General features: G+C 47.8%; 2 pseudogenes; both read right to left on the bottom strand.

Moving 5' to 3' along the window:
* Positions 1-2,752: 2,752 nt before the first annotated feature.
* LOC147986603 (uncharacterized) lies at positions 2,753-3,604 on the bottom strand (annotated as a pseudogene).
* A 363-nt stretch (positions 3,605-3,967) lies between these two features.
* Positions 3,968-20,874, bottom strand: LOC147986602 (uncharacterized; annotated as a pseudogene).
* Between the last annotated feature and the right edge of the window lie 3,363 nt (positions 20,875-24,237).

Here is a 24,237-nt window from a genome sequence, read left to right as displayed (position 1 = left end):
AACCACCGACGTCCCGCATTGAGGGACACAGTGACCACCGCGCCACTCAGCAGGATCTGATAAGTTACTCTTTTTTATCGTTTCTTCTTTCCCCTTTCCATTTTCTTTTTTCCTTTATTCATCTTCTTTTTTTCCTTCTTACTCAATGAAAAAATTGCATTCAGGAAGATTTTTCTTTTTTGATGAACTCTTTTTTTAAAATGTTTTTTTTCAAATTTGATGAACTTTTCATTTCTTGATGAAAATTTTCAAATTTGATGATTTCTTAAAGCCAATGAACGTTTTTCAAATTTGATAAACATTTTTCTCAAATTCGATGAACTTTTTTCCAATTTGATGAAAATTTTGAAGTTTGTGAACTTCTTTTAAATCCATCTACATTCTTGAATTCACGATTTTTTCCGATTATTATGTCACTTTTTTTGGGGATTTTGGATTTCTCTACTTTTTAAAGTCAACAGTTGACCGGTCAAACCACGATCACAGACATGTTCTACCATCATCATGGTTGCAGCATCCTGGCATCACCGTCTGCGGCTCGTCGCCGTCATCGACTTGCACCGCCATGTCCGGCAAAAAATATCTAAAGCAACAAAAACCTCCAGAGTACTCGGTTGAAACAAAAAGATTTACTGTTTCCAGCAAAACTCGATGGTGCTTCCAGCAAAAATCTAAAACAACAACAGTACTCGATTGAAGCAAAAGGATTTGCCGGTTCCAACAAAACTTAATGGTGGTTCCAGCAAAAATCTCAACATAGAAAATGAATTATCCAGCTCCAGCAAAAAATAACGCTGGTTCCAGCAAAACAACCTCACAACAAAAAACACCAATGCCAATTGTAGCAACAAAGAAAGCCAGTTCCAGCAAAAATAAAGGCCGGTTCCAACAAAAAACGCGTCGCGTCACAAGGGCGGGTCCGGTTCTAGGATCAAGGAACACTGGTTCTAGCATCAGGGAACTCTGGTTGCCGCTTCCTAGTCGGCCAGTTCCAGCATCGCCGCTCGAGCAGGCACCGGTCACCACCGTCGCGTACCATGGTGACCTAGCGGGTGCGCGAGCTTGCAGCCCGGTCGTCTTCGAGCACCACTGGTTATTTCTACTCCACTACAGTTCTTTCAGTAGTTTATTTTCTATGCGCTTTGCCCCGATAGCCCTGATAGGTAATTGTGATCATATATCTTTCTCTGTTTATTATGTGTATAATGACTATGTTGCTCGGTGTATTTCAATGTGCCGTGCTTAAGATAGTTTGTCTATATGCTCGCCTATTGATTCTCTGGCGCTACTTTGTTATTCAACTAAGTTATGTTTTGATGAACATTTCTCGGTAGGATGTATTTAGTATCGTGATCTGTTTCGTCATTTTGTCCCTCCATGCTGTGATTTGTTTCCCTTCTGTGTTACCATTATTGTCGCAAAAGTTCCCTGCCACTATTCTAGGAAGATTATCATCGCTTTCGTCGAAAGTTTTGCTTAGTCCTACTGGTTTAGCTTATTTGTCTTCGTGTGCCTGTACTTACTTTGTTTCAGTGTTTCTATTGTAGTACTACTTCTGTTGTTTTGTCGCGAGAGGTTTGAAGTTTTGAAAATAAATAAATTAAATATCCCATTGACCCCCCCCCCCCCACCCACCCACCTCTAGTTGATATACTCTTGATCCTACACAATGTTTGTCTAGAGTCAAAGGGTACAAAAATTGTTCAAGTTTATATGAAAACTATCAACAAACACAATACCAAATTAGTTATCCTTAAATACATCATAGAATGTAGTTTCTAAATAATATCAAATTAGCATTGTAAATTTTGGTAGTTTTTCCGCAAACATGATCTATATTTTTTATATGCACTCGGTTTAGCTAGGTGGCCTTCACCGAGTGATCGAAGGTATGCACTTACCCATCATATAAGCATTCCCCAGTAGTGATTTATCGGGGAAAACAAATCTATTGCCGGTCATGGCGTCTTTGAACCTTGGCAATATTGGAGCTGAGTCTCTCAGGTCTCAGCTCTCTCAATTCATTTTCACCCGCAAAAAAAAAAATAAACAAACCATTTCACAGGTCACAAGACAAGTACATAAAATAGGTTCAAAACGCTAATAAGGATGAGAGCGTATGCCTTAATTTGGTCGCTTTGACTATGTAGAAACGATTTAACTTTTAATGACAAAAATGCTTCACCTCTACAAGTTATTTTCCGGTGTACACACTCGCTACGTACATAGTCTATGCTACAACGACCAGAGTACCAACCTCTGTTCAAGGCAGTGTGTACGCGATTGGAGCAGGTGGCTACGGAGGTTTTTTCGCGACATGGATAGCAGCATAACCTATGGATTGGTCCACCACCTTCTTCGACATAGGCATAGTGTCGGTCTATAGGACTCTACTGTTGCCGATTTGTCGGATTGTATTTCATGATTTTTTTGTCAAACTTCTGGTTTTGGCTGTGTGCATCTTAGTTATGCAGAGGTCGGGTGTTACTCATAATGTTTTGTATCCACTTGATGCTACATTTTAAGATAATAAAATCGCCATTTATTGAAAAAATTATCTTCTTGTGACCCCCCAAAGAAACCATGATTGTAACCTCCCTAAATAGCCCGCATGCAGCAAGAGAAAACAGGCGTGCCCTGATATGTGCCACTCGCGCATGCACCAAGGTAAGAAACTCTGCCAACATGCAAACACATCTATAGGAGTAGCTAGCTAGCAAAATGTAACGTGAGGTTAGAGATCATCCAAAACTTATTTACCACTCTTTCTTTATTGCTTCTCCAAGAAGAGCAACAACAAAATGAATTTTATTTTCGCAACAACAAAAAAACAGACAAAATAAATGTTCAACAAAAAAAGCAACAACAAAATGAGATGAATACATGCGCATGTGAAAACACCCTCAAGTAATGAAGGAAGGAAGGAAGGAAGGAATGCATGCATTTTGATTTTTCAAGCGGCCGGACTAGTCTTGTGGAGGATGCATTCATTACGGCAGTCTTCACTCTTCTTCTTCTGATCGCAATAGTCCCTGAAGCATATCACGTTTTGCTCTATGGCTTTCTTGTCGGCGGGGGTGGCCTTGATGTAGCAGAATCTTGACGCCGCACCGCCGCATTCGATGTAAGCACCGTCGCTGCAGCTGGGATCCTTGCATGCCGCGTCGAGGTCCGGGATGCAGTGCTCGAGGGCAAAATCTCCGACCGTCTTGTTGCCGGGGCAGGCCCCATGCTAGTCGACGGCATCGCCGAGGGCCACGTGCCCCCACGGCCTTGCCGTAGAAGCCAAACCATAGTTGTCTCCACCGACCTTGGCCAGCTCGTCGAACATGCCCTTAATGGCCTTGACGCTGTCGGCATCATCGTGGCAGGTCGTCTCGACCATGGTGGTGCACGCGGGGTCCTTGTTGCCGCAGAGCTTGGAGTACTCGCCGACGCAAGTAGACTTGTCATCCCCCTTGACCACCGGCATGGATGATGCGGCCACCACCACCACTAGGGTGACGGCGAGGAACGACCCGCCAGCGCGCGCACCGGCCATCGATCAATCTTGTTGTCGATTTCTACCTTTCTGGACTAGATGGTGGCTTACGGTGTTGATCGAGATGCTATCATGTCTTAGAGCTCTGAGCCATATACATATATGGATGCCAAATTTGGTACTACTAGACCGGCCGGGCAAAACGCTCACCCACACACACACGCGTAGGGATGGAGCTTAATTAGCGTACATGCATGCGTTGGGTGCCAACAACAACTTTTGCATGAGCCTTTCCTCCTTCCTCTGGTCTAGCTAAAACAAGAAAATGGAAGCCCAGAAAGCATGTTATACTGCTGAGTTGAATGGTCAGAAAACAAAATTGAGCAGGGGAGGTCAAAAGTACTCAAAACTGAGCAGGTATGTTTTTTTTAAGAAACAAAATTGGAACCTGCATTATATTGAATTCTTCATCTAAGCTTAGCGATATCACAACTTGTCCGGCGGCGGCACCTCCCCTCTAGACGTGATGGACACTCGAGAGGTCAGTAGCGCAGGGGAGGTTTCATGAGACGCCAAACCAGAGTCCAAGCTCGCGGACGTAATCCGCTTTGCCATACAAGGGCATGAGCCAGTCGCCGACGAGGGTGTGGCCGTAGACCATGGCATGCTTGTGGTGGCTGATCCATGGCGGCAGCGGGAGGATGTCGTAGTGCCAGAACCTACTAGATAGGGCGGACGGGTGGAACTGTTGGAAATATGAGCAATTTACCATATGATTTTATTAACAGAAATATTAGATAAAGCATGACTAATATAGCTGCGATAAAGCAAGTCATGCAATCTGACGGAGAGAAAGTAAGTAGCATCTGCATATATGAACTTGTACTGAACACATCTAGGACAGACACTAGATCATGTTGCATATATGGAGTAGAACCTAACACATGTAGGGCAAGAACTAGTACGAGAAACTATGGCAGGACATCTGACAGAAAGAAGAAGAACACATACGGGACAGCAGCAGCAGAAGCACTGGACTTGGGGTCGACATCCTCTCCAGCCATGTCGTTGCTGAGGTAGTCGACGTCCGGGAAGAAGTCGTCGTCGAGGAAGTAGTCGTCGGAGTCCGTGATGAAGAAGCCAGTAGTCACGCAGAGCGCTCCCCAAAAACCTTATCACCCTTCTCCCGTACAGGACTCAAAAGGTGCGGTCTCGGAGGCCTACTGTCCCGACGTGCGGTGCACGCCGCAAGCCGGGATGAGGAAGACAACAGCAGCTCAGAGATGGATGGAACCGATGGTGAGGGAAGGAGTAGTTCTGGTGCGTCTCTCTGGGAGGAGCGACCTCCCTTTTATAGGGATCGAGGGAGACGAAACGAAGAGGCAGCAGCCGAAGGGTACTGCGTTCGTATTCAATATCCACTACAGCAAAAACTTTCCAGCTCCCGAGTGGCCTTTCGTATACCCGTAGTGCGTGGCAAAAATTTAGACATCGGCTTGGCTCATTCCTGCAACCCGCGTCGCGTCGCGGCGTGGCGGGCGGCGGAGGAGGAGCGCACGTGGATGTCCCTCTTGTTCTCATGCTCATACAAGTGGGGAAAGAACCTCCCTTATAAGGAGGTCCAACTCCCACTAAACTAGCAATGTGGGACTAAACTTTAGTAGTATCCCTTGCCTTGCACAAATGGGCTAAATGGGCCTCTAGGATTTATTAGGAATTTCTGAAATAGTTATTGGGCTGCCCAAATAGACTAAATTCCAGCAATCCCCCACCAGATCCCAGAGGCACACAGAAATTTGCCTTTGGTTCAAAAACACTGTTTTATATACCGGTACTGCAGTGGAGACTGTTAAGTTGAACTTCCACCTAGAACTCTATGCTACACTAGTAAGCAACTTGAACAGTGGACTGGGCCTTGAACTGCAAGTTTTTCTGCGAATCTAGCTTCATGTAAAGCCTTGACTGATACGTGGCTACCGTGGGTCTTCCCCGCGGGTGGAGCTTATGCGTCATACTCCGTGACCTTTCATGAGTTTACTAGAGAGAATCCTACTCTCATAGATTGCGACATTTGACAATCAGACTCATATAGGTGTGTTCTTCAAAAGATGTTCTGCAGGATAACATCTCTGCTTAAATAAGCCACTTAGAACACATTAAGATATACATCAACCTGCCATGCAGATTAGGAGAGTATTGCATCTTCAAGGAGTGGTATTGTGAATAGTAAGGATACTCTCCTCTCAGTTGACCAACAACTTGTCTTCCACATCTAATTCACGGGATCTCCGATCACAAAGAATAGGTTATCACTGTGAACAACTCATATTGTGGGTCTCAAACCCATCTCCCTCGATGCATTATCTATCACATTACGTGATAGACCCTTAGTAAAAGGATCTGCCAGATTTTTAGACGTTTGGATATAATCCAACGCAATAACTCCGAAGTTTTTTATTTTCCTGACAGACTTTAACCTTCTCTGAACATGTCTTGATGACTTCATGTTATCCTTTGAGCTGCTCACTTTCGTGATCACAGTTTGATTGTCGCAGTTCATAGGGACATCCGGTATAGGTTTCTCAACAACCGACAAGTCATTCAAGAGCCGGCGAAGCCAATCTTCTTCAACCGTAGCTGTATCTAGTGATGTGAGTTCTGCTTCCATTGTTGACCTCGTTAAGATGATCTGCTTGCAAGACTTCCAAGAAACAGCGCCACCTCCATGAGTGAATACATAACCGCTCGTGGCCTTTATCTCATCAGCATCTGAGATCCAGTTTGAGTCACTATACCCTTCAAGCACCTTTGGATGCCTGGTGTAGTGAATTCCATAATTTGCAGTGCCTTTCAAATAACGCAAAACTCTCTCTAGAGCTTTCCAATGCACATCTCCTGGTTTTGAGACAAACCGACTCAGTTTGCTAACAGCAAAAGAGATGTCAGGTCTTGTAGCACTTGCTAAGTACATAAGCGAGCCAATAATCTGATAATATTTTAATTAATCTCTAGCAATTCTTCGATTCTTTTGAAGTAACACACTCGCATCATATGGTGTTGGAGAGGGCTTGCAGTCACTATAGCCAAAGCGACTCAAGATCTTTTCCACACAGTGAGATTGAAGCAATGTAATCCCACCATCATCGTCTCTCAACAACTTGATGTTCAGAATGACATCAGCCACTCCTAAATCCTTCATCTCAAAACAACGAGATAGGAAATCCTTGACCTCCTTAATAACATTCAGATTTGTTTCGAAAATCAGTATGTCATCAACATACAAGCACAGGATAACTCCCATGCCCCCACCGTGGCGATAGTACACACATTTGTCAGCTTCGTTCACAACAAAGCCTGCAGCTGTTAAAATTCTTTCAAACTTCTCATGCCACTGTTTGGGTGCTTGCTTAAGTCCGTACAAAGACTTCAGCAACTTGCACACTTTCCCTTCCTGACCATCTAGTACAAACCCATCTGGTTGTTCCATATAAATTTCCTTGTCCAACTCTCCATTTAGGAAAGCAGTCTTAACATCCATTTGATGAACGAGAAGACCATGCGAGGCAGCTAGTGAAAGTAGAACTCGAATAGTGGTCAGTCGAGCCACAGGTGAGTAAGTATCAAAGAAGTCTTCACCTTCCTTTTGGGTATAACCCTTAGCCACGAGCCGAGCCTTGTACTTTACAATAGTACCATCAGGCCTAAGATTCTTCTTGAATACTCATTTGCATCCTATAGGTTTGCACCCATCAGGACGATCAGTTATCTCCCAGGTTTCATTCGTCAAGATGGAATCCATCTCGCTATGAACCGCTTCCTTCCAGTAGTCAGCATCTTCAGATGCATAGGCCTCTGAAATAGAACTGGGAGTGTCATCTATGAGATACATAAGAAAATCATCACCAAAGGACTTTGCAGTCTTCTGTCTCTTGCTTCTAGTAGGAACTTCATTGTTCTCCTCCACAGGACTTTCAAAGTGTTCCATCGAAATGGCAGGTTCGGTAATTGTAACTGGTTCCTGATTCGATGAACTAGGCATCTCCTGATTAGATGAGGTAGCCATATCCTTCATGGGAAAGATATCTTCAAAGAAAGTCGCATCATTCGACTCCATGATCGTACCGACATGTATGTCAGGTACCTCAGATTTTACAATCAAGAATCTATAGCCAATGCTATGAAAAGCATATTCCAGGAAAACACAATCCACTGTCTTTGGTCCAAGCTTCCGCTTCTTTGGAATTGGAACATTGGCTTTCGCCAAACAACCCCATGTTCGTAGATAAGAGAGTTTTAACCTTTTCTTCTCCCATTCCTCGAATGGAGTTATCTCTTTGTTCTTTGTGGGAACTTGGTTTAGGACATGACATGCAGTCAATATCGCCTCCCCCCACCATGCCTTGGAGAGACCCGAAGTGTCTAACATGGCATTAACCAAATCTATTAGAGTACGGTTCTTTATTTCGGCGACCCCATTTGACTGAGGTGAATAGGGAGGCGTCCTCTCATGGATTATACCATGTTCCGCACAAAAAGCATCAAATTCATTGGAAAAATACTCTCCACCACGGTCGGACCTAAGCCTCTTGATTTTTCGATCAAGTTGGTTTTCCACTTCAGCTTTATAGATCTTGAAAAAGTTCAAAGCCTCATCCTTAGATTTCAGAAGATACACATGGCAGTATCTAGTGGAGTCATCAATTAACGTCATGAAATATTTCTTTCCACCTTTTGTCAACACACCATTCATTTCACATAGATCTGAATGTATGAGCTCTAGTGGTGCAAGATTTCTTATTTCCGCAATCGTGTGAGACTTACGAGGTTGCTTAGCTTGCACACACACTTGACACTTAGATCCCTTGACGGTGGTGAAACTAGGGATTAAGTTCAACTTCGCTAGTCGCGACATGCAACCAAAGTTAACATGACAAAGACGTGAATGCCACACATTGGATTCACTATTGTTGCAAATATGATTAACAACTTAATTGCAAACGTCTGATAAGGATAAACGAAACAAGCCTCCTGACTCATAGCCTTTACCAACAAAGGTTCCATACTTGGATATTACAAATGTATTCGAATCAAAGACAAGCTTGTAGCCATCTCTACACAGAAGAGATCCGCTAACAAGATTTCTATTGATGGAGGGGACATAATGCACGTTCTTCAGCTGCACGATCTTCCCTGAAGTAAACTTCAGATCGACCGTGCCAACACCACGAACAGAAGCACTTGAACCGTTGCCCATCAGCACGGTTGAAGTCCCTGCAGTCTGATAAGACAAAAACATGAAAATATCACCGCATACATGCACATTAGCACCCGTGTCAATCAACCAATCAGGAGAATGACATACTGAAAGAATAGTGGGAAATATACCATACCCAGCATCCTTCATGTTAGTGTCTCCAATGACAACATTAGCGGTCTTGCCGCCTTTCCCAGGATGACGCTTGTCATAGCGATTAGGGCAACTAGGAGCCCAATGATCAGGATCCCCACACACATGACAAGCACCTTTCTTCTTGTCATTCTTCTTCTTGAAGTTCGTGTGTTGCACAGCTTTGTTCTTTTTATCAAACATTGCTTTACCATCAAACTTGCCCTTGTTCTTGAACTTGTGGGGCTGGAAGTTCTTCTTCTGTACCAGATTGGCACTAGATCCTCCCTCAATACCTCGAGCACGTGTGTCCTTTGCTCTCGCCTTTTCTTCCACATCAAGAGTGCCAATGAGATCCGGGGCGGAAAACTCCTGCCTCTTATGTTTCAGCAAGGTAGCAAAGTTCCTCCACGAAGGAGGAAGCTTAGTGATGATACCTCCGGCAACAAACTTGTCCGGTAGCATACAACTGAAGTGCTCAAGTTCTCTAGCAAATGACTGTATCTCATGAGCTTGCTCAACCACAGAGCGCTCTTCAGTCATCCTGTAATCATAGAATTGCTCCATGATGTACAGCTCAGTGCCAGCATCCGAGACCCCAAACTTGGCCTCGAGTGCATCCCACATATCTTTTCCATTATCAATTGACGCATAAGCATCAACTATGTTCTCACCAAGAACACTCAAAAGAGCAGCCTTAAACAGAGTATCCATTTTCTGAAAAGCTTGTGCCTGTTGAGCATCAAGCTCTCCTTCAGGTTTGCCGAGAGTGGCGTCATAGCAACTCATGGTTTGAAACCATAAGACTGCTGTCGGTGTCAAAACCAGCGGATCTCGGGTAGGGGGTCGCGAACTGTGCGTCAAGGCCGGATGGTAACAGGAGACAAGGGACACGATGTTTTTACCCAGGTTCGGGCCCTCTCGATGGAGGTAATACCCTACTCCTGCTTGATTAATATTGATGATATGGGTAGTACAAGAGTAGATCTACCATGAGATCAAGGAGGCTAAACCCTAGAAGCTAGCCTATGGTATGATTGTTGTGTATGGAGTTGATTGCCTATGGACTACAACCCTCCGGTTTATATAGACACCGGATAGGGTTAGGGTTACAAAGAGTCGGTTACAATGGTAGGAGATCTTGAATATCTGCATCGCCAAGCTTGCCTTCCACGCCAAGGAAAGTCCCATCCGGACACGGGACGAAGTCTTCAATCTTGTATCTTCATAGTCCAGGAGTCCGGCTGAAGGTATAGTTCGGCTACCCGAACACCCCCTAATCCAGGACTCCCTCAGTAGCCCCCGAACCAGGCTTCAATGACGATGAGTCCGGCGCGCAGATTGTTCGGCATTGCAAGGCGGGTTCTTCTCCAAATCTTGTGTACCTGTAGGAATAATGTCCGATTTTTGCAATGTAGTGCTCCTCGGCTTCCACGCCCAATAATGGCCGTCTTCCACGTGTCAAACGAATGCGAAAAGCCGGGGTGTTTTTACATCCACACCCCTAGCCGTATAAATGAGCCGCCTATTTAATGGGATGGGGATTTAGGTCCAAACCACATCTTCTCCTTTTCGCGAGTTATCATCAGAGCGCTTCCAGCAAAGGTCCATTCCAACATGACCAGCCGTGGCAGCTCCTCCCCTCGCCCCTCCGGTCCCAAACCCGGGGACTGGGAGAGTTGCACCATCCCGCATAGCAAGTTAGTGTCGCTTCAGGCCAAGGGATTTCTCCCTCAGGCATACATGGTCCCGGTCCAAGCCGGTCTCGCCACCTACAATGGCGGAAAACAAGCGGAGAGCACCCCCAATCCTTCTAAAGGAGAGCGGGTGTGCCTCGTCCCCTATCTAATAAGGGGACTGGGATTTCCAATTCATCTATTTCTCCGCGGGCTTCTGGACTTCTACGGCCTCCAGCTGCACAATCTCACGCCCGCCTCCGTATTGCATATTGCGGGTTTCGTCGCCCTTTGTGAGCTATTTTTAGGCGTTGAGGCTCATTTCGCGCTGTGGAAGAGGTTATTCTGCCTGGTGCCCCGTTCTCAAAAGGGGTCTATATACCAAGTGGGCGGAGCCGAAGTATGGCGCATCGCCGGGACCGGATACCTATCCGGAACCCCAAAGAAAGCGTCCGAGGACTGGCCTTCGGAATGGTTTTATATAGATGATGTCCCGCTACCGGACCCTATCCGGGTCGGTCTCCTTGAGTTCAACAGTGCTCCATTGAAGAAACGCTTGAGCTGGCGTCCGCGGAGCTCTCGGAGAGAAAGCGATAGAGACGCCCTTTACCTGATGGGCCGGATAAGACTGTTGGCTCATTCCGGACTAACCATGATTGGAGTTATGGCCGCATGCATTATGCGGGGGGTGCAACCGCTTCAATATAGAGGCCACCCCATGTGGGATTTCAACGGGGAGGATGACGCCACACGTTACGGTCGTAAGGGGCCGGCCTCAGCCGCCGCCTTAGTAAAGATCTTATCCTCTTTGTACAAGGGAGAAAAGGAGGAATTCCTCCGCGTCAACCCGCGGGCCGGATTCAGTATGTATGATCCTCCAAGTTGGGTAAGTGAACAATTGCGCTTGCCCGTTTGTTTTATACTCCCATCGTTAGATAGGTAGTCTAACGACTTCAATGCAGGAACTGCGACAGGAGGTAAAGGATATAAGCAGCCGCCCTCCACAGCCCGAGGACCCAGAACGGTCCCTCAATCCGGACTCCGAAGAGGATCCGGACATATCGGTGGAGCTTATCGACGGGGTGTTCCATCAGCTAAGCAAGGACAATACCTTGGTAGCCATTACGGCGGATTACCCAGGGTTAATCCCGGCCTCCCATGTGACAGAAACCGGGGTCTTATTCCCTTGAAAGAGATTCCACCCTTACATAGCCCGGTGTTTCTGACGACAGCCATGTTTTGTAGGGGAGATTTCCGAGGCAGGAGGCCGAACCTGCGGCGGCTAGCCAACGAGGGGCCGCAGGGCCCCGTGGGGCAAAAAGGAATGAAGTCCGGACTGAGATGCCGGCGCAAAGGTATAGTGCACCTCTATTTCCCTGGAGTTATTCTGTCAGGGCATATTAACGTTCGTGCTATCTTCAGAACGAAGAGATCTCGCCGGACTACATCCGGAGAGGTTGCTAATCGCGCCTCCACCAGCCAGGCTCCAATGTCTGGCCAGGAGGCGGAGACGAGCACAAGGCGCGCACCGGACGCTCCTCCGTCAGAGGATGCGGACATGCTGTCTGCCACAAATTCTTTAGTGGAGAGTGCCATGAACCACAGGTGTCGCTGGACAATTCTACGCGACGCTTGTTTCTCCCAAGAGGCTTTAGATGCCTTTAATTTGGGAGATGCGTACCTCCGTGCCGCTCAAAATGGTTTAGCCAGAGCCACGGAGCAGTATGTAAAAGACATACGGGTAAGAAAATTTTGGTTAAATATATATATATATATATGCCAGTAGCCCCCGAGACTTGAAGCAGTTAGAGCAACTGATTTAAGGATCATTTAATATGTAGCTTCTTACAAAGAAGAATACCGTACTGTCCCAGGAGCTGGAAAAGTGCAAGGCCCAACTAGAGGTCGCACTAGCCGCAGCAGGGGAGCCCAAAGAGACCCCCTCAGGTAAGATACACTTCGAAAGATTAGTATTATGCGGTGTGGGTGCAAATCTGACAAATCATATTGCAGATGGCGCCGGACTCGATCCAGACAAGCAACAACTCTTACGCCGGCTAAAGGCCGGTGAGAGTACGTTGACAAAGGTGAGGCAAGAGAAGAATGATCTTCAGGATGCCAACACCCGGCTGGACATCGAACTTAAAGATGTTCGTGGCCAGCTGTCGGACTCCACGAAGGAGAATCAGCGGCTTCGATGCGGCATATTTAGTAAGTGCTTGAACGAACTTTGAAAAAAGAGTTCGGCGAGGAAGTCGACTAACAGAGTAATGTCTGTAGGTATGCTCACAGGTCATCCTGCAGAGGAGATGCCCGGTTCTATGGGTGACCTTCTTCCCGAACTCATGCAACTGCACGGGCGAATTCGGTAGGCGATGCGAGGCGTTGCCCAAGCCTTATGGCCTGCCCACTCCATGCCCGAGGGCCTTGGAGAGCTTGCGGAGAAGCTGAAGGGAGCTCGGCGGCGCTTCCGTTATGGAAGATATCGGCCTGCCGACAAGGCGCTAGGGAGGCCTGGGCCATGGTGAAGACCCGTTTTACGAAGTCTGACCCAAACCACATGGCCGGGGTCGGACCAGTGGGGCCTGACGGGAAGGAGATCCCTGTAAGCTTAGTAACGGCCAAGTAGAGTTAGCCGCAAAGTATTCCCAGCAGGACTGTAAATTAGACAGCCTGTTAGATGGTATAGAAGAGGAATACAATCAGTCAGAATGACTATGTAATTTTGAATTGACATGTGTAATGCCTTCTAGCCGGATTGTAGATCGTTTGTCGTTGCCGACCTTTTCGCTTCAACCTCGGGACCTGACGGTCCGGAGTGTGTTCGAATACCATAGCGGTTATATAAGAACCGGGGTATGCGTGGAGACCAGGCGTAGGGCTCATTAGTGCTTTATCAGACAAGTGCCCAACTAGTTATGTTATATTACATGGTTAGTAAGAAGCATCTTCCAGAGAGAATAGTTCCGTTAAGGGTTCCTTTCGCTGGGAGGCGCCCTAAAGTGCATGTCCGGACTGCGTGAAAAGACGCGGAAAAAGCATCTGGGGCGCATAAAATGAGTAAAAAGATCATCTTTTATTTCACCGACCGAATATTCTCTTAAGAACGCTAGCTTTCGGCTTCACCCAGTCTGAGGTACACATCCGGCTGACCCGGCAGTAACAGTCGCAGAGGTGCTCCCTTTACCGCCTAGCCAAACTATTGGGAACATAGGGGTAAGCACAGGAGCCAGGCAACCCAGCTTGGCCAAAACTTAAGTCATATTGATGCATATAATGGTGAAGAAAAAGGTACATGCAGAAGTTTGACGCATGTGTTGGGCGTGAAGCCCGTATGAATAAGCTTCTGTTAAAGAAGCCCCCAGGTTTAATGAGCGTGAGTGGCGCGTCACTAGATGAGCCTTTAAGGGCTATAAAAGAAAAGAGGGGAAGGAGAGAGAAATAAAAAATGCAAAAAATGGACAGAGGAAGGAGACGAACACAGAGTCCGGCGTTAGGCATAGAATCTTCGGAGACGGGTGGCGTTCAACGGGTTCAGCTCGAGTCGGTTATCCGACGCATCTCGCAGGCGGTACGCCCCGCCAGTTAGGACTTGGTCGATTATGAATGGACCTTCCCACTTGGGCTTGAGTTTGTCCTTTTTCTTATCCGGCAGGCGTAGAACTAGTTCGCCAACATTGTAATTTTTGGCCCGTACTTCTCTGCTTTGATATCTTCGGGCCTGCTATTGATAAAATGCGGAACGGGCTTTTGCCACGTCACGCTCCTCCTCCAAGGCGTCCAAGTTGTCCTGTCGATCGATCTCGGCTTATCTTTCTTCGTACATGCGCACTCTAGGTGAGTCATGAATTATGTCGTAGGGCAGAATTGCCTCTGTGCCGTACACCATAAAAAATGGTGTGTATCCGGTGGTGCGATTTGGCGTGGTCCGCAGCCCCCATAGCACGGAGTCGAGCTCCTCTACCCAGTGCGTGTTAGATTCCTTGAGGGACCGCACCAGTCTGGGTTTAATGCCGCTCATGATAAGACCATTTGCGCGTTCGACCTGGCCGTTGGTTTGTGGGTGATAGACGGAAGCATAATCGAGCTTGATGCCCATGTTTTTGCACCAGAGTTTTACCTCGTCGGCGGTAATGTTTGTACCGTTATCGGTTATGATGCTGTGGGGGACGCCATAACGGTGTACAACCCCGGATATGAAGTCTATCACAGGTCCGGATTCGGCCGTTTTAACAGGCTTGGATTCTATCCATTTGGTGAACTTATCCACCATGACCAGTAAGTATTTTTTCCTATTGGTTCCACCTTTAAGGGGTCCGACCATGTCAAGCCCACAGACCGCAAAAGGCCAGGTGATGGGTATAGTTTGGAGTGCGGTGGGTGGCATATGGCTTTGGTTGGCAAAAAGTTGGCAACCAGCGCATCGTTGGACTAGGTCCTGAGCGTCTGCCCGGGCCGTCGGCCAATAAAAGCCTGTACGGAAAGCCTTGCTAACAAGGGACCGAGCAGCGGCGTGGTGACCACCGAGTCCGGCATGAATTTCAGCCAGAAGGTTCCGCCCTTTCTCTTCGGAGATGCACCTTTGAAGGACTCCGGTAGTGCTTTTCTTATAAAGCTCTTCCTCATGGACTCTATAGGCTTTAGATCGCCACACTATGCAGCGGGCCTCATTTTGGTCCTCCGGGAGTTCCTGCCTAGTAAGGTAGGCTAGGAATGGTTCTGTCCATGGGGCGATAACCGCCATTATTACGTGGGCTGAAGGTGTAATTTCATTGGCAGAGCCTCCAATTGTGTCAGATTGTTCGGCGTCGAGTGGTGCGGCTGGGTCCGGGCTGTTATTTGCGGGTTCCCCCTCCCATGCTATGGATGGCTTGAACAATCTTTCCAAAAAGATGTTGGGGGGGACTGCATCGCGTTTTGCTCCGATGCGTGCCAGGACGTCCGCTGCTTGATTGTTTTCTCGGGCTATATGGTGGAACTCCAGCCCTTCGAACCGAGCTGACATTTTTAGGACGACGTTGCGGTAAGCTGCCATTTTTGGGTCCTTGGCGTCGAAGTCTCCATTTATTTGGGATATCGCGAGGTTTGAATCCCCGCGTACCTCTAGGCGCTGGATACCCATGGATACTGCTATCCGGAGACCATGTAGGAGGGCCTCATATTCGGCTGCATTGTTGGAATCCGTTTACATAATCTGGAGCACATATTGGACTGTGTCTCCTGTGGGGGACGTCAGGACGACGCCAGCCCCCAGTCCGGCCAACATTTTGGAGCCGTCGAAATGCATAATCCAGTTTGAATATGTGCCGTGCTCTTTAGGGAGCTCGGCCTCCGTCCATTCTGCGACGAAGTCGGCCAAAACTTGCGATTTAATAGCTCGCCGTGGCTTATAGGTTATATCGAACGGGAGAAGCTCGATGGCCCATTTTGCAATCCGGCCCGTTGCATCGCGGTTGTTGATAATATCGTTTAGTGGCACTTCCGAGGCTACTGTTATGGAACACTCTTGAAAGTAGTGTCGTAGCTTCCGGGATGCCATGAATACCACGTATGCAATCTTTTGATAATGCGGGTACCGTGATTTGCATGGAGTGAGGAAAGTGGACACGTAGTAGACCGGCCTTTGAAGGGGGAATTTGTGTCCGTCCGTTTCCCGCTCGACAACGAGCACTGCGCTGACAACTTGGTGTGTTGCTGCAATGTACAATAACATTGGTTCACCGGTGAATGGCGCGGCCAAGACTGGGTTTGTTGCCAATATGGCTTTTATTTCATCAAGTCCGGCCGTGGCGGCATCCGTCCACTCGAAGTGTTCGGTGCGCCGAAGGAGGCGATAGAGGGGTAGTGCCTTTTCTCCCAAGCGGGAGATGAAGCAGCTTAAAGCCGCCACGCATCCGGTTAATTTTTGTATTTGTTTGAGGTCCTTTGGGATATCCAATTGTGACAAAGCTCGGATCTTGGCTGGATTTGCTTCAATTCCTCTACCGGATACAATGAAGCCCAAGAGCTTTCCGGCTGGAACGCCGAAGACGCATTTTTCTGGGTTGAGCTTGATGTCATATTGTCGGAGGTTATCGAATGTAAGCCTCAAGTCGTTTACTAGGGATTCGACATGTCTTGATTTGACGACCACATCATCCACATACGCCTCCACTGTTTTGCCGATCTGGTTTGCCAGACATGTCTGGATCATGCGCTGATATGTGGCGCCGGCGTTTTTCAGCCCGAAGGGCATTGTGTTGAAGCAGAATGGGGCGTATGGTGTGATGAATGCTGTTGCGGCTTGGTCTGATTCTGCCATCTTGATTTGATGGTAACCGGAGTATGCGTCGAGGAAACACAACAAATCGTGTCCTGCGGTGGCATCGATAATTTGATCGATGCGGGGGAGGGGGAAGGGATCCTTTGGGCAAGCCTTGTTAAGATCTTTAAAATCGACACACAGGTGCCAGGATTTGTCCTTCTTTGGTACCATCACCAGGTTTGCTAGCCAGTCCGGATGTTTTATGTCTCTGATGAATCCGGCCTCCAATAGCTTGGCTAGCTCCTCTCCCATAGCCTGTCTCTTGGGTTCGGAAAAACGCCGAAGGGCTTGTTTGACAGGTTTAAATCCTTTTAGGATATTTAAGTTATGTTCGGCCAGCTTGCGTGGGATCCCTAGCATGTCTGAAGGGTGCCAGGCGAAGATGTCCCAGTTCTCTCATAGGAACTCTCGCAGTGCGGCGTCTGCATCAGGGTTCAGTCGTGCCCCGATTGAAGCTGTTTTATTGGGGTCCGTTGGATGGACCTGGAATTTGACTATTTCGTCGGCTGGCTTGAAGGATGTGGATTTGGATCTCTTATCGAGTATCACATCATCCCTGTTAACTGTGGAGCGCAGCGCAGTCAGTTCCTCGGCCACTAAGGCTTCGGATAGCGCCTCAAGGGCTAATGCGGCCGTCTTGTTTTCGGCGCGGAGTGCTATGTCCAGATCACTAGCTAGAGTGATAATTCCATTCGGCCCGGGCATCTTAAGCTTCATGTACCCGTAATGGGGTATTGCTTGGAAGATTGTGAATGCTTCCCGCCCTAGTAAAGCGTGATATCCGCTCTTAAATGGGGCCACCTGAAACGTGACTTCTTCGGACCTGTAATTATCCGGCGTGCCGAACACCACATCTAGTGTGATTTTTCCTGTGCAGCGTGCTTCCCGACTGGGGATTATTCCTCTAAAGGTTGTGCTGCTTCGCTCGATGCAGTTCCAGTCTATTTCTATTTTTTGAAGGGTTTCCTCATAAATGAGGTTCAGTCCGCTGCCTCCATCCATGAGCACCTTGGTGAGGCGAAAGCCGTCCACTATGGGACTGAGGACCAATGCGGCTGGTGCTCGGGTTGTTCGGAATCTAGGTTCATCACTTGCGTTGAAGGTAATAGCAGTGTCGCTCCATGGATTTATTGTTGCAACTTGATAGACTTCGGCGAGGCTGCGGAGTGTTCTTTTTCGCATATTGTTTGATGCGAAAGTCTCGAAGACTGTGAGAACGATACTGGTGTCCTCGGGCTGGCTTTTTGCGGCCTCAAGAATTAAGAGGTCCTCGCCAATTTTGGCCACCTGCCGAAGTATCCAACATGCTCTAAGGCTGTGACTTGGTGTGGCGTCCTCTGTACTGTGAATTCTATAGGGTCCATCAAGCCACCTTTCCAGTACGGTTCCATGCCCTGTAGAGGGTTTTGGCTTTTTGGTGTTTATCCCGGGTGTCCTATGATGATGCACCCTCTTAGTTCGGACGGGATTACTATTCAAGGCCGGATTATCCCAAAATTTTATTCCGGTTTTCCAGGCGCTTTCCATGGCACAGTATTTTTGTACTATGGACGCCAAGTCAGCGAAGCGTGTAATATCACGACGACTTACGGCGTTAAGGATTCCCTCGTCCGTGCAATTACTGCAGAAAATTGAGATTGCGTCTCCCTCGCGGCAATCCTTTATCCTGTTCATAACCAGGAGGAATCTGGCCCAGTAATGATGTACTATTTCCTCGGGCCTCTGCCTGATTTGGGAGAGATCGCTTATGTTCGGGTGGGCGGGTGTCGTTGAATCTGAAACCTCACCCAATCCAAGATTCAGAGGCCGAAGAGTTTCCGAACTCTGAAGTTCGGATTCTTGGATGTTGTCCAACGAATCTAGCCCGTTGCCTGATCCTAAGCTCAGGTCTTGAGTTACATCCTCCTCTCCGCAGGTATCCGGCTTGGTGGAGTCGGGAATTCGGACGTAGCTAGTCCTTAAAATAGATGAAGGGTCGCCGCACTGCGCCTCTACCACGGCAATGTGGTGGGTGACTTGGGAAGAGTTAATTTCTCTTAGATCGGGTTTAAGCCCAACCTGGTCGTAATCCGTAGCGACCCCCAGGGCGGCGATGCGATCCAAGAGCTCGTTTATGGAAGAGAGCTCCATTGGATCTAGCTGCTCGACGAGCTCCGAGCTGACGTGTAGGTTGCTTTTGATGACCCGAGAGGTCACCGTCGGCGCAACAGCTGAACAGGCGGTCGTGAGGAAACCACCTAGCCGGAGGGTTTGGCCGAGAGCCAAGGCTCCCTTAGCAACGGCGCCGTCTTTAAAGACGGGAGGAGGCATCCTTCCTGATTGTGACGGCACAGAGGAACCCTCAATGAAAGCACCAATGTCGGTGTCAAAACCGGCGGATCTCGGGTAGGGGGTCCCGAACTGTGCGTCAAGGCCGGATGGTAACAGGAGACAAGGGACACGATGTTTTTACCCAGGTTCGGGCCCTCTCGATGGAGGTAATACCCTACTCCTGCTTGATTAATATTGATGATATGGGTAGTACAAGAGTAGATCTACCACGAGATTAAGGAGGCTAAACCCTAGAAGCTAGCCTATGGTATGATTGTTGTGTATGGAGTTGATTGCCTACGGACTACAATCCTCCGGTTTATATAGACACCGGATACGGTTAGGGTTACATAGAGTCGGTTACAATGGTAGGAGATCTTGAATATCCGCATCGCCAAACTTGCCTTCCACGCCAAGGAAAGTCCCATCCGAACACGGGATGAAGTCTTCAATCTTATATCTTCATAGTCCAGTAGTCCGGCTGAAGGTATAGTCCGGCTACCCGAACACCCCCTAATCCAGGACTCCCTCAACTGCTCTCACGCGCCACCTCTTATAGTGGATACCCTCAAACATAGGAGGTCTCATGGAAGCAGCAAAACCACTTGGGGTAAATTGCCTATAATAGCTGCGATAAAGCAAGTCATGCAATCTGACGGAGAGAAAGTAAGTAGCATCTGCATATATGAACTTATACTGAACACATCTAGGACAGACACTAGGTCATGTTGCATATATGGAGTAGAACCTAACACATGTAGGGCAAGAACTAGTACGAGAAACTGTGACAGGACATCTGACAAAAAGAAGAACACATACGGGACAATAGCAGCAGAAGCACTGGACTTGGGGTCGACATCCTCTCCAGCCATGTCGTTGCTGAGGTAGTCGTCGTCGGAGCCCGCCCCGCCCCGCCCCGCCGCGCCGCGCCGAGGAGGAGCGCGCGTGGATGTCCCTCTTGTTCTCATGCTCATACAAGTGGGGAAAGAACCTCCCTTATAAGGAGGTCCAACTCCCAGTAAACTAGCAATGTGGGACTAAACTTTAGTAGTATCCCTTGCCTTGCACAAATGGGCTAAGTGGGCCTCTAGGATTTATTAGGAATTTCTGAAATAGTTATTGGGCTGCCCAAATAGACTAAATTCCAGCAGGAACCCCCTCCACACCAGGGCCTCGAACTGCGGCCGCACCACGGCCTTGTCCGGATGGAGGAGGCCATCAATGATGTAGAGGTCTCGGGTGTCTTCACCGTCAGGGACGTACAAGTCCGTCGGAGGGACGGAGATGGCCATGGGTATCTCCTTGACTCCATGAAGGCATGGCAGGGTATCGATGTAGCGGAAGCCATCGATGATTTTGGAAGCGTAGCATGCGGTTCCCGTGGTCGCCCAGGACGACCATGCTCTCCGAGGCGGTGGGGAAGAAATGGACCAAGTGATGGGCCTCCAGGGAGGAGGAGAGTTACGGTGGCCCCATGAGCAGCAGCTCGGGTTTTGGCAGAACGATTCTGGGCGTCGCGGCCTCCGCCGTGGCCAGATCGGTGTCACAGATCCTTCTCCTGTTGGTGGCACGGGCCTTGGCGGGCGTCATTATATTGTTGGCAGCACCTTGCCATGCGTGGCCGCCTCTTCCGCCGTCGGGTGAAAAAGATTATCTTGGAGAGGTCACGCCGTTTGTGCCCGTCATACAACCCCAGGTTCAAGAACCGGTCACTCATCTACTTCCTTCGTTCCAAAATAGATGACCCAACTTTGTACTAACGGAGGAAGTACTTGCTATGATCAAATTAATCGAAGCAAGTGAACTGTGATTGACCGGCCGGCGGCGAACCTGGAAGGAGAGTGGCCTTCTCGTCAAGGCGTGCCGGTCCGACCAATCAACGACCTCGTCGTCCATCTGTGTGGAGCCAAGCCGCGGCGGCGTTCGTTATCTGTTGGAGCCAATCAACTTGATTTATTTTTTATCTTTCTCGAAAATATTCCGATCTATTCATTGAACATCATGGGGGTACAACGAAAATAAAAAATAATAAAAATTACATTCAGATCCGTAGACCACCTAGCGATGATTACAAGCACTGAAGCTAGCCGAAGGCGCGCCACCCTCATCGCCCCTCTCTCGCCGGAGCCAGACAAACCTTGTTGTAGTAAACGGTCGGGAACTCGTCGTGCTATGGTCCTAACATTATTCCATCTCCGGGGAGCCGCCGTCGTCTCACCTTCCTAAGAAAGACACAAACCTTAACAGAACTCAAAGAAACGTCTAAAAACAGAGCCCTCCCGTCCGCAAGGGCCGGGATCCATTGCGCTCCCATAGCCCTAAGGCTAGCGGAGACGAGGCGGACCTGCAACGGTGCCGACGAGAGATAGAGGATCCCTACTTTTCTTGGGAATATTAATAAACATTAAAGGTTGATCAAAAAAATATTGATCTGATCCTAAAAATAATATTTGACTTTTCTTGACACAGTAAAGACGCTCATACAACACATTTACACACTCACCCCTATGAACGCAGCATGCACACCCTACCTTTACGAGCACCTTTGAGAGAAGCCAACATATCATCTTCAGATTGACGAACTCGTCACAAACGTCTTCGAAATCGATTAAAATGTCTCCTTCCACTAAACGCGCATCGCCGGAATGACATAAATAAATCCAGAAAAATGCGAGCACCAGTGTCAAGTCTATTGTGCGGAGATACCACTGTCCTCTTAACCATCCAACAAGAGATTGGTTCGCAAAAAAATATAAAAACTATTGACATTGATTTTCTGGCAAAAAAGAAACTTTACACTTGTTGAAAAGGAAATGTCAGAAATTCGGCGTTCGCCCAGGCACGGGCGCGTGATTTTTTGGTAACAAGAGGTTGGTTCACAAATCTGTTGGCCGCTGATTGTCGTCACGAATCGCCAAGCACACGGGTGTTGTTCTCTTTGTAGAAAACCCCCATTTGTTTTATTTAATTACACATAAGGCCCCTCAAATACAGTCATAGATCAGTTTACCAACGAGCTACTTGTACGTGAACCAACCTGTGGTTGGATGGTTAGAGGGACTGTGATATCCCAGCCCACCAGGGTTCAAATACTAGTGCTCACATTTATTCCTGGATTTATTTCAGGATTTCCGACGATGCACATTTAGGATATGCCGGCTCAGTCTATCGAAGGTGCTCATAGAGGTAGGATATGCGTGTGTGTGTGTGTGTTCATACGGGTGAGTGTATGCGCGTGTATATAAACACTTGCATCTGTACTGGGAAAAAACGAGCTACTTTTGCAGAAAAAGCTTTTTTCCTGTTTGACACGAAAAATAATAACAAACAACAATGGTTATCGTGTTATTATCTCTCTACGCGCTAGGGAAAATAAATATGCGGGCGTGCCAGTGTACTAAGTACACAAATAAAATTAGGGAAACTTGTATTTTATTAATCTCTCATCGGAGAAACAAATTACATGACCCCTTTATATAAGCACTCAACGGCCTGCTAGCTCGGCCAATATGACTTCGGCGGTTGTGAGGTTCTGGTTCACGGGGCCTCGGAAAGCTCCCGATTAATTACGTCCGCGAGCTGGAGCCACGGACCACCTCCGATTAAGCTGCTACAATGGTCGTCGTCTTCAAGTCTCGTCTTCTCCAAGTGCTCGGTGTAGATGATGGTGATGATGTGGTGGAATAGAAGAGTGGAGCGGTACGTCCGTCGCTCCGGCGATGCTTAGTCACATCCCTCCGGCTTGTCGATGTCCGATGATGAAGATGTCTGGCCTCGTCAACTCAGACAGATGGTCGGCCTTCGCCTTGTCGGTGCCCGGCCTGGTGGTGTCCGCCTCGTCGGTGTCAGACACGGTGTGTCTTGCCTTCGCCTCGTCGGTGCCCGGCAAGATATGGATAGCTTCATCGAAAGAAGACATGTCGGTGAAGTGGCTTCGCCTCGTCGGAGCTTGGACAGGGTTTCGGGAGTGTGTTGATGTAGAAGTCGGAGTAGATTCGAGTGTCGCCGCGTGGAGGTGTTGCTTGAAGATGATGACAATGCGAGCTCGTCGATGTAGACCTCAGACCGTCGTGCCTCGTCGGTCTTGCCAGCGTTGGAGTATTTGTTGTCGGGGTGGCATGGGCCGCGCTCGGCTTAGACTTCTCGACGGCTGGTTACTTCATCGGGGTGTGCAAGGGGGTACACCTTGCGGGAGTGATGGTTTGGGGACACTACAAGAAATATGTCAACTTGTGACCACCACTATTGGTCACTGAATGGTCACAAATTTCCATTTGTGACCTTTTTGTGACCAAAAACATAAGGTCAAAAGCTGGCCGTCATAAACTGACTATAGCGACCTTTCTTCTGGAATGGTCGTAGACGTTTATGACCAAAATACGTCTACTGTGGCGTTTTGGTCACTAGCAACCTCCCCAGGCCACGTAGGCATCCAACGTGGTAATCTGACATGGCACAAGATTCAGCCCGGTCCAATTCGATTTTCTACATGGGCCTAGCCCAACAATTCAGCCTATTTGTGTTTTTTCTATCAATTTTTGGTTCGGTTCATGGGCCAAGCCCAATATTGCAGCCTTTTTATTGTTGGGCCGTGGCCTTCTTACCATCAATTGATTTTTTATTTTTCAATCATTTTATTTTAGAGCTAGTCCCACTAGTCACATGGGCCCCACATGTCAAAAATTTCAAAATATCTCAAATTATATTCATAAGTGGGGCATAAATTGGTCCCGCTGGTCATGTTTCCATTTCACATCTTTTTAACATACATAATCACTATTTCAAATAGGACGGGATAAATATAATTCATCACATAACACTACATTAGTCTTTTACAATCTGATACAATATTACAATTTACAGTCTACTACAGAACCAAAAAAACTCTTTGCTAAGTAGGGCTTCACTGATTCACACTTGGCTTCATGGCTTCACACTCCAAAAAAATTAGGCCCAAAGCTCCTGTAAAAGAGTGAACAACTTCAATATTAGTGTACTTAGTGCTGAGGCCAGAACCAAACAACTTCGATATTACAATAGAAAGAAGTCTCAGGTTTATCAAGCACAGCAAAACAGTAGT

The sequence above is a fragment of the Triticum urartu genome, chromosome 2A, assembly GCF_056163025.1.
Source record: "Triticum urartu cultivar PI428250 chromosome 2A, HENAU_Tu73, whole genome shotgun sequence".
NCBI classification, from domain to species: Eukaryota; Viridiplantae; Streptophyta; class Magnoliopsida; order Poales; family Poaceae; genus Triticum; species Triticum urartu.
Note: the sequence above shows the minus strand (reverse complement) of the source record. Positions and strands in the feature narration are given on the sequence as shown.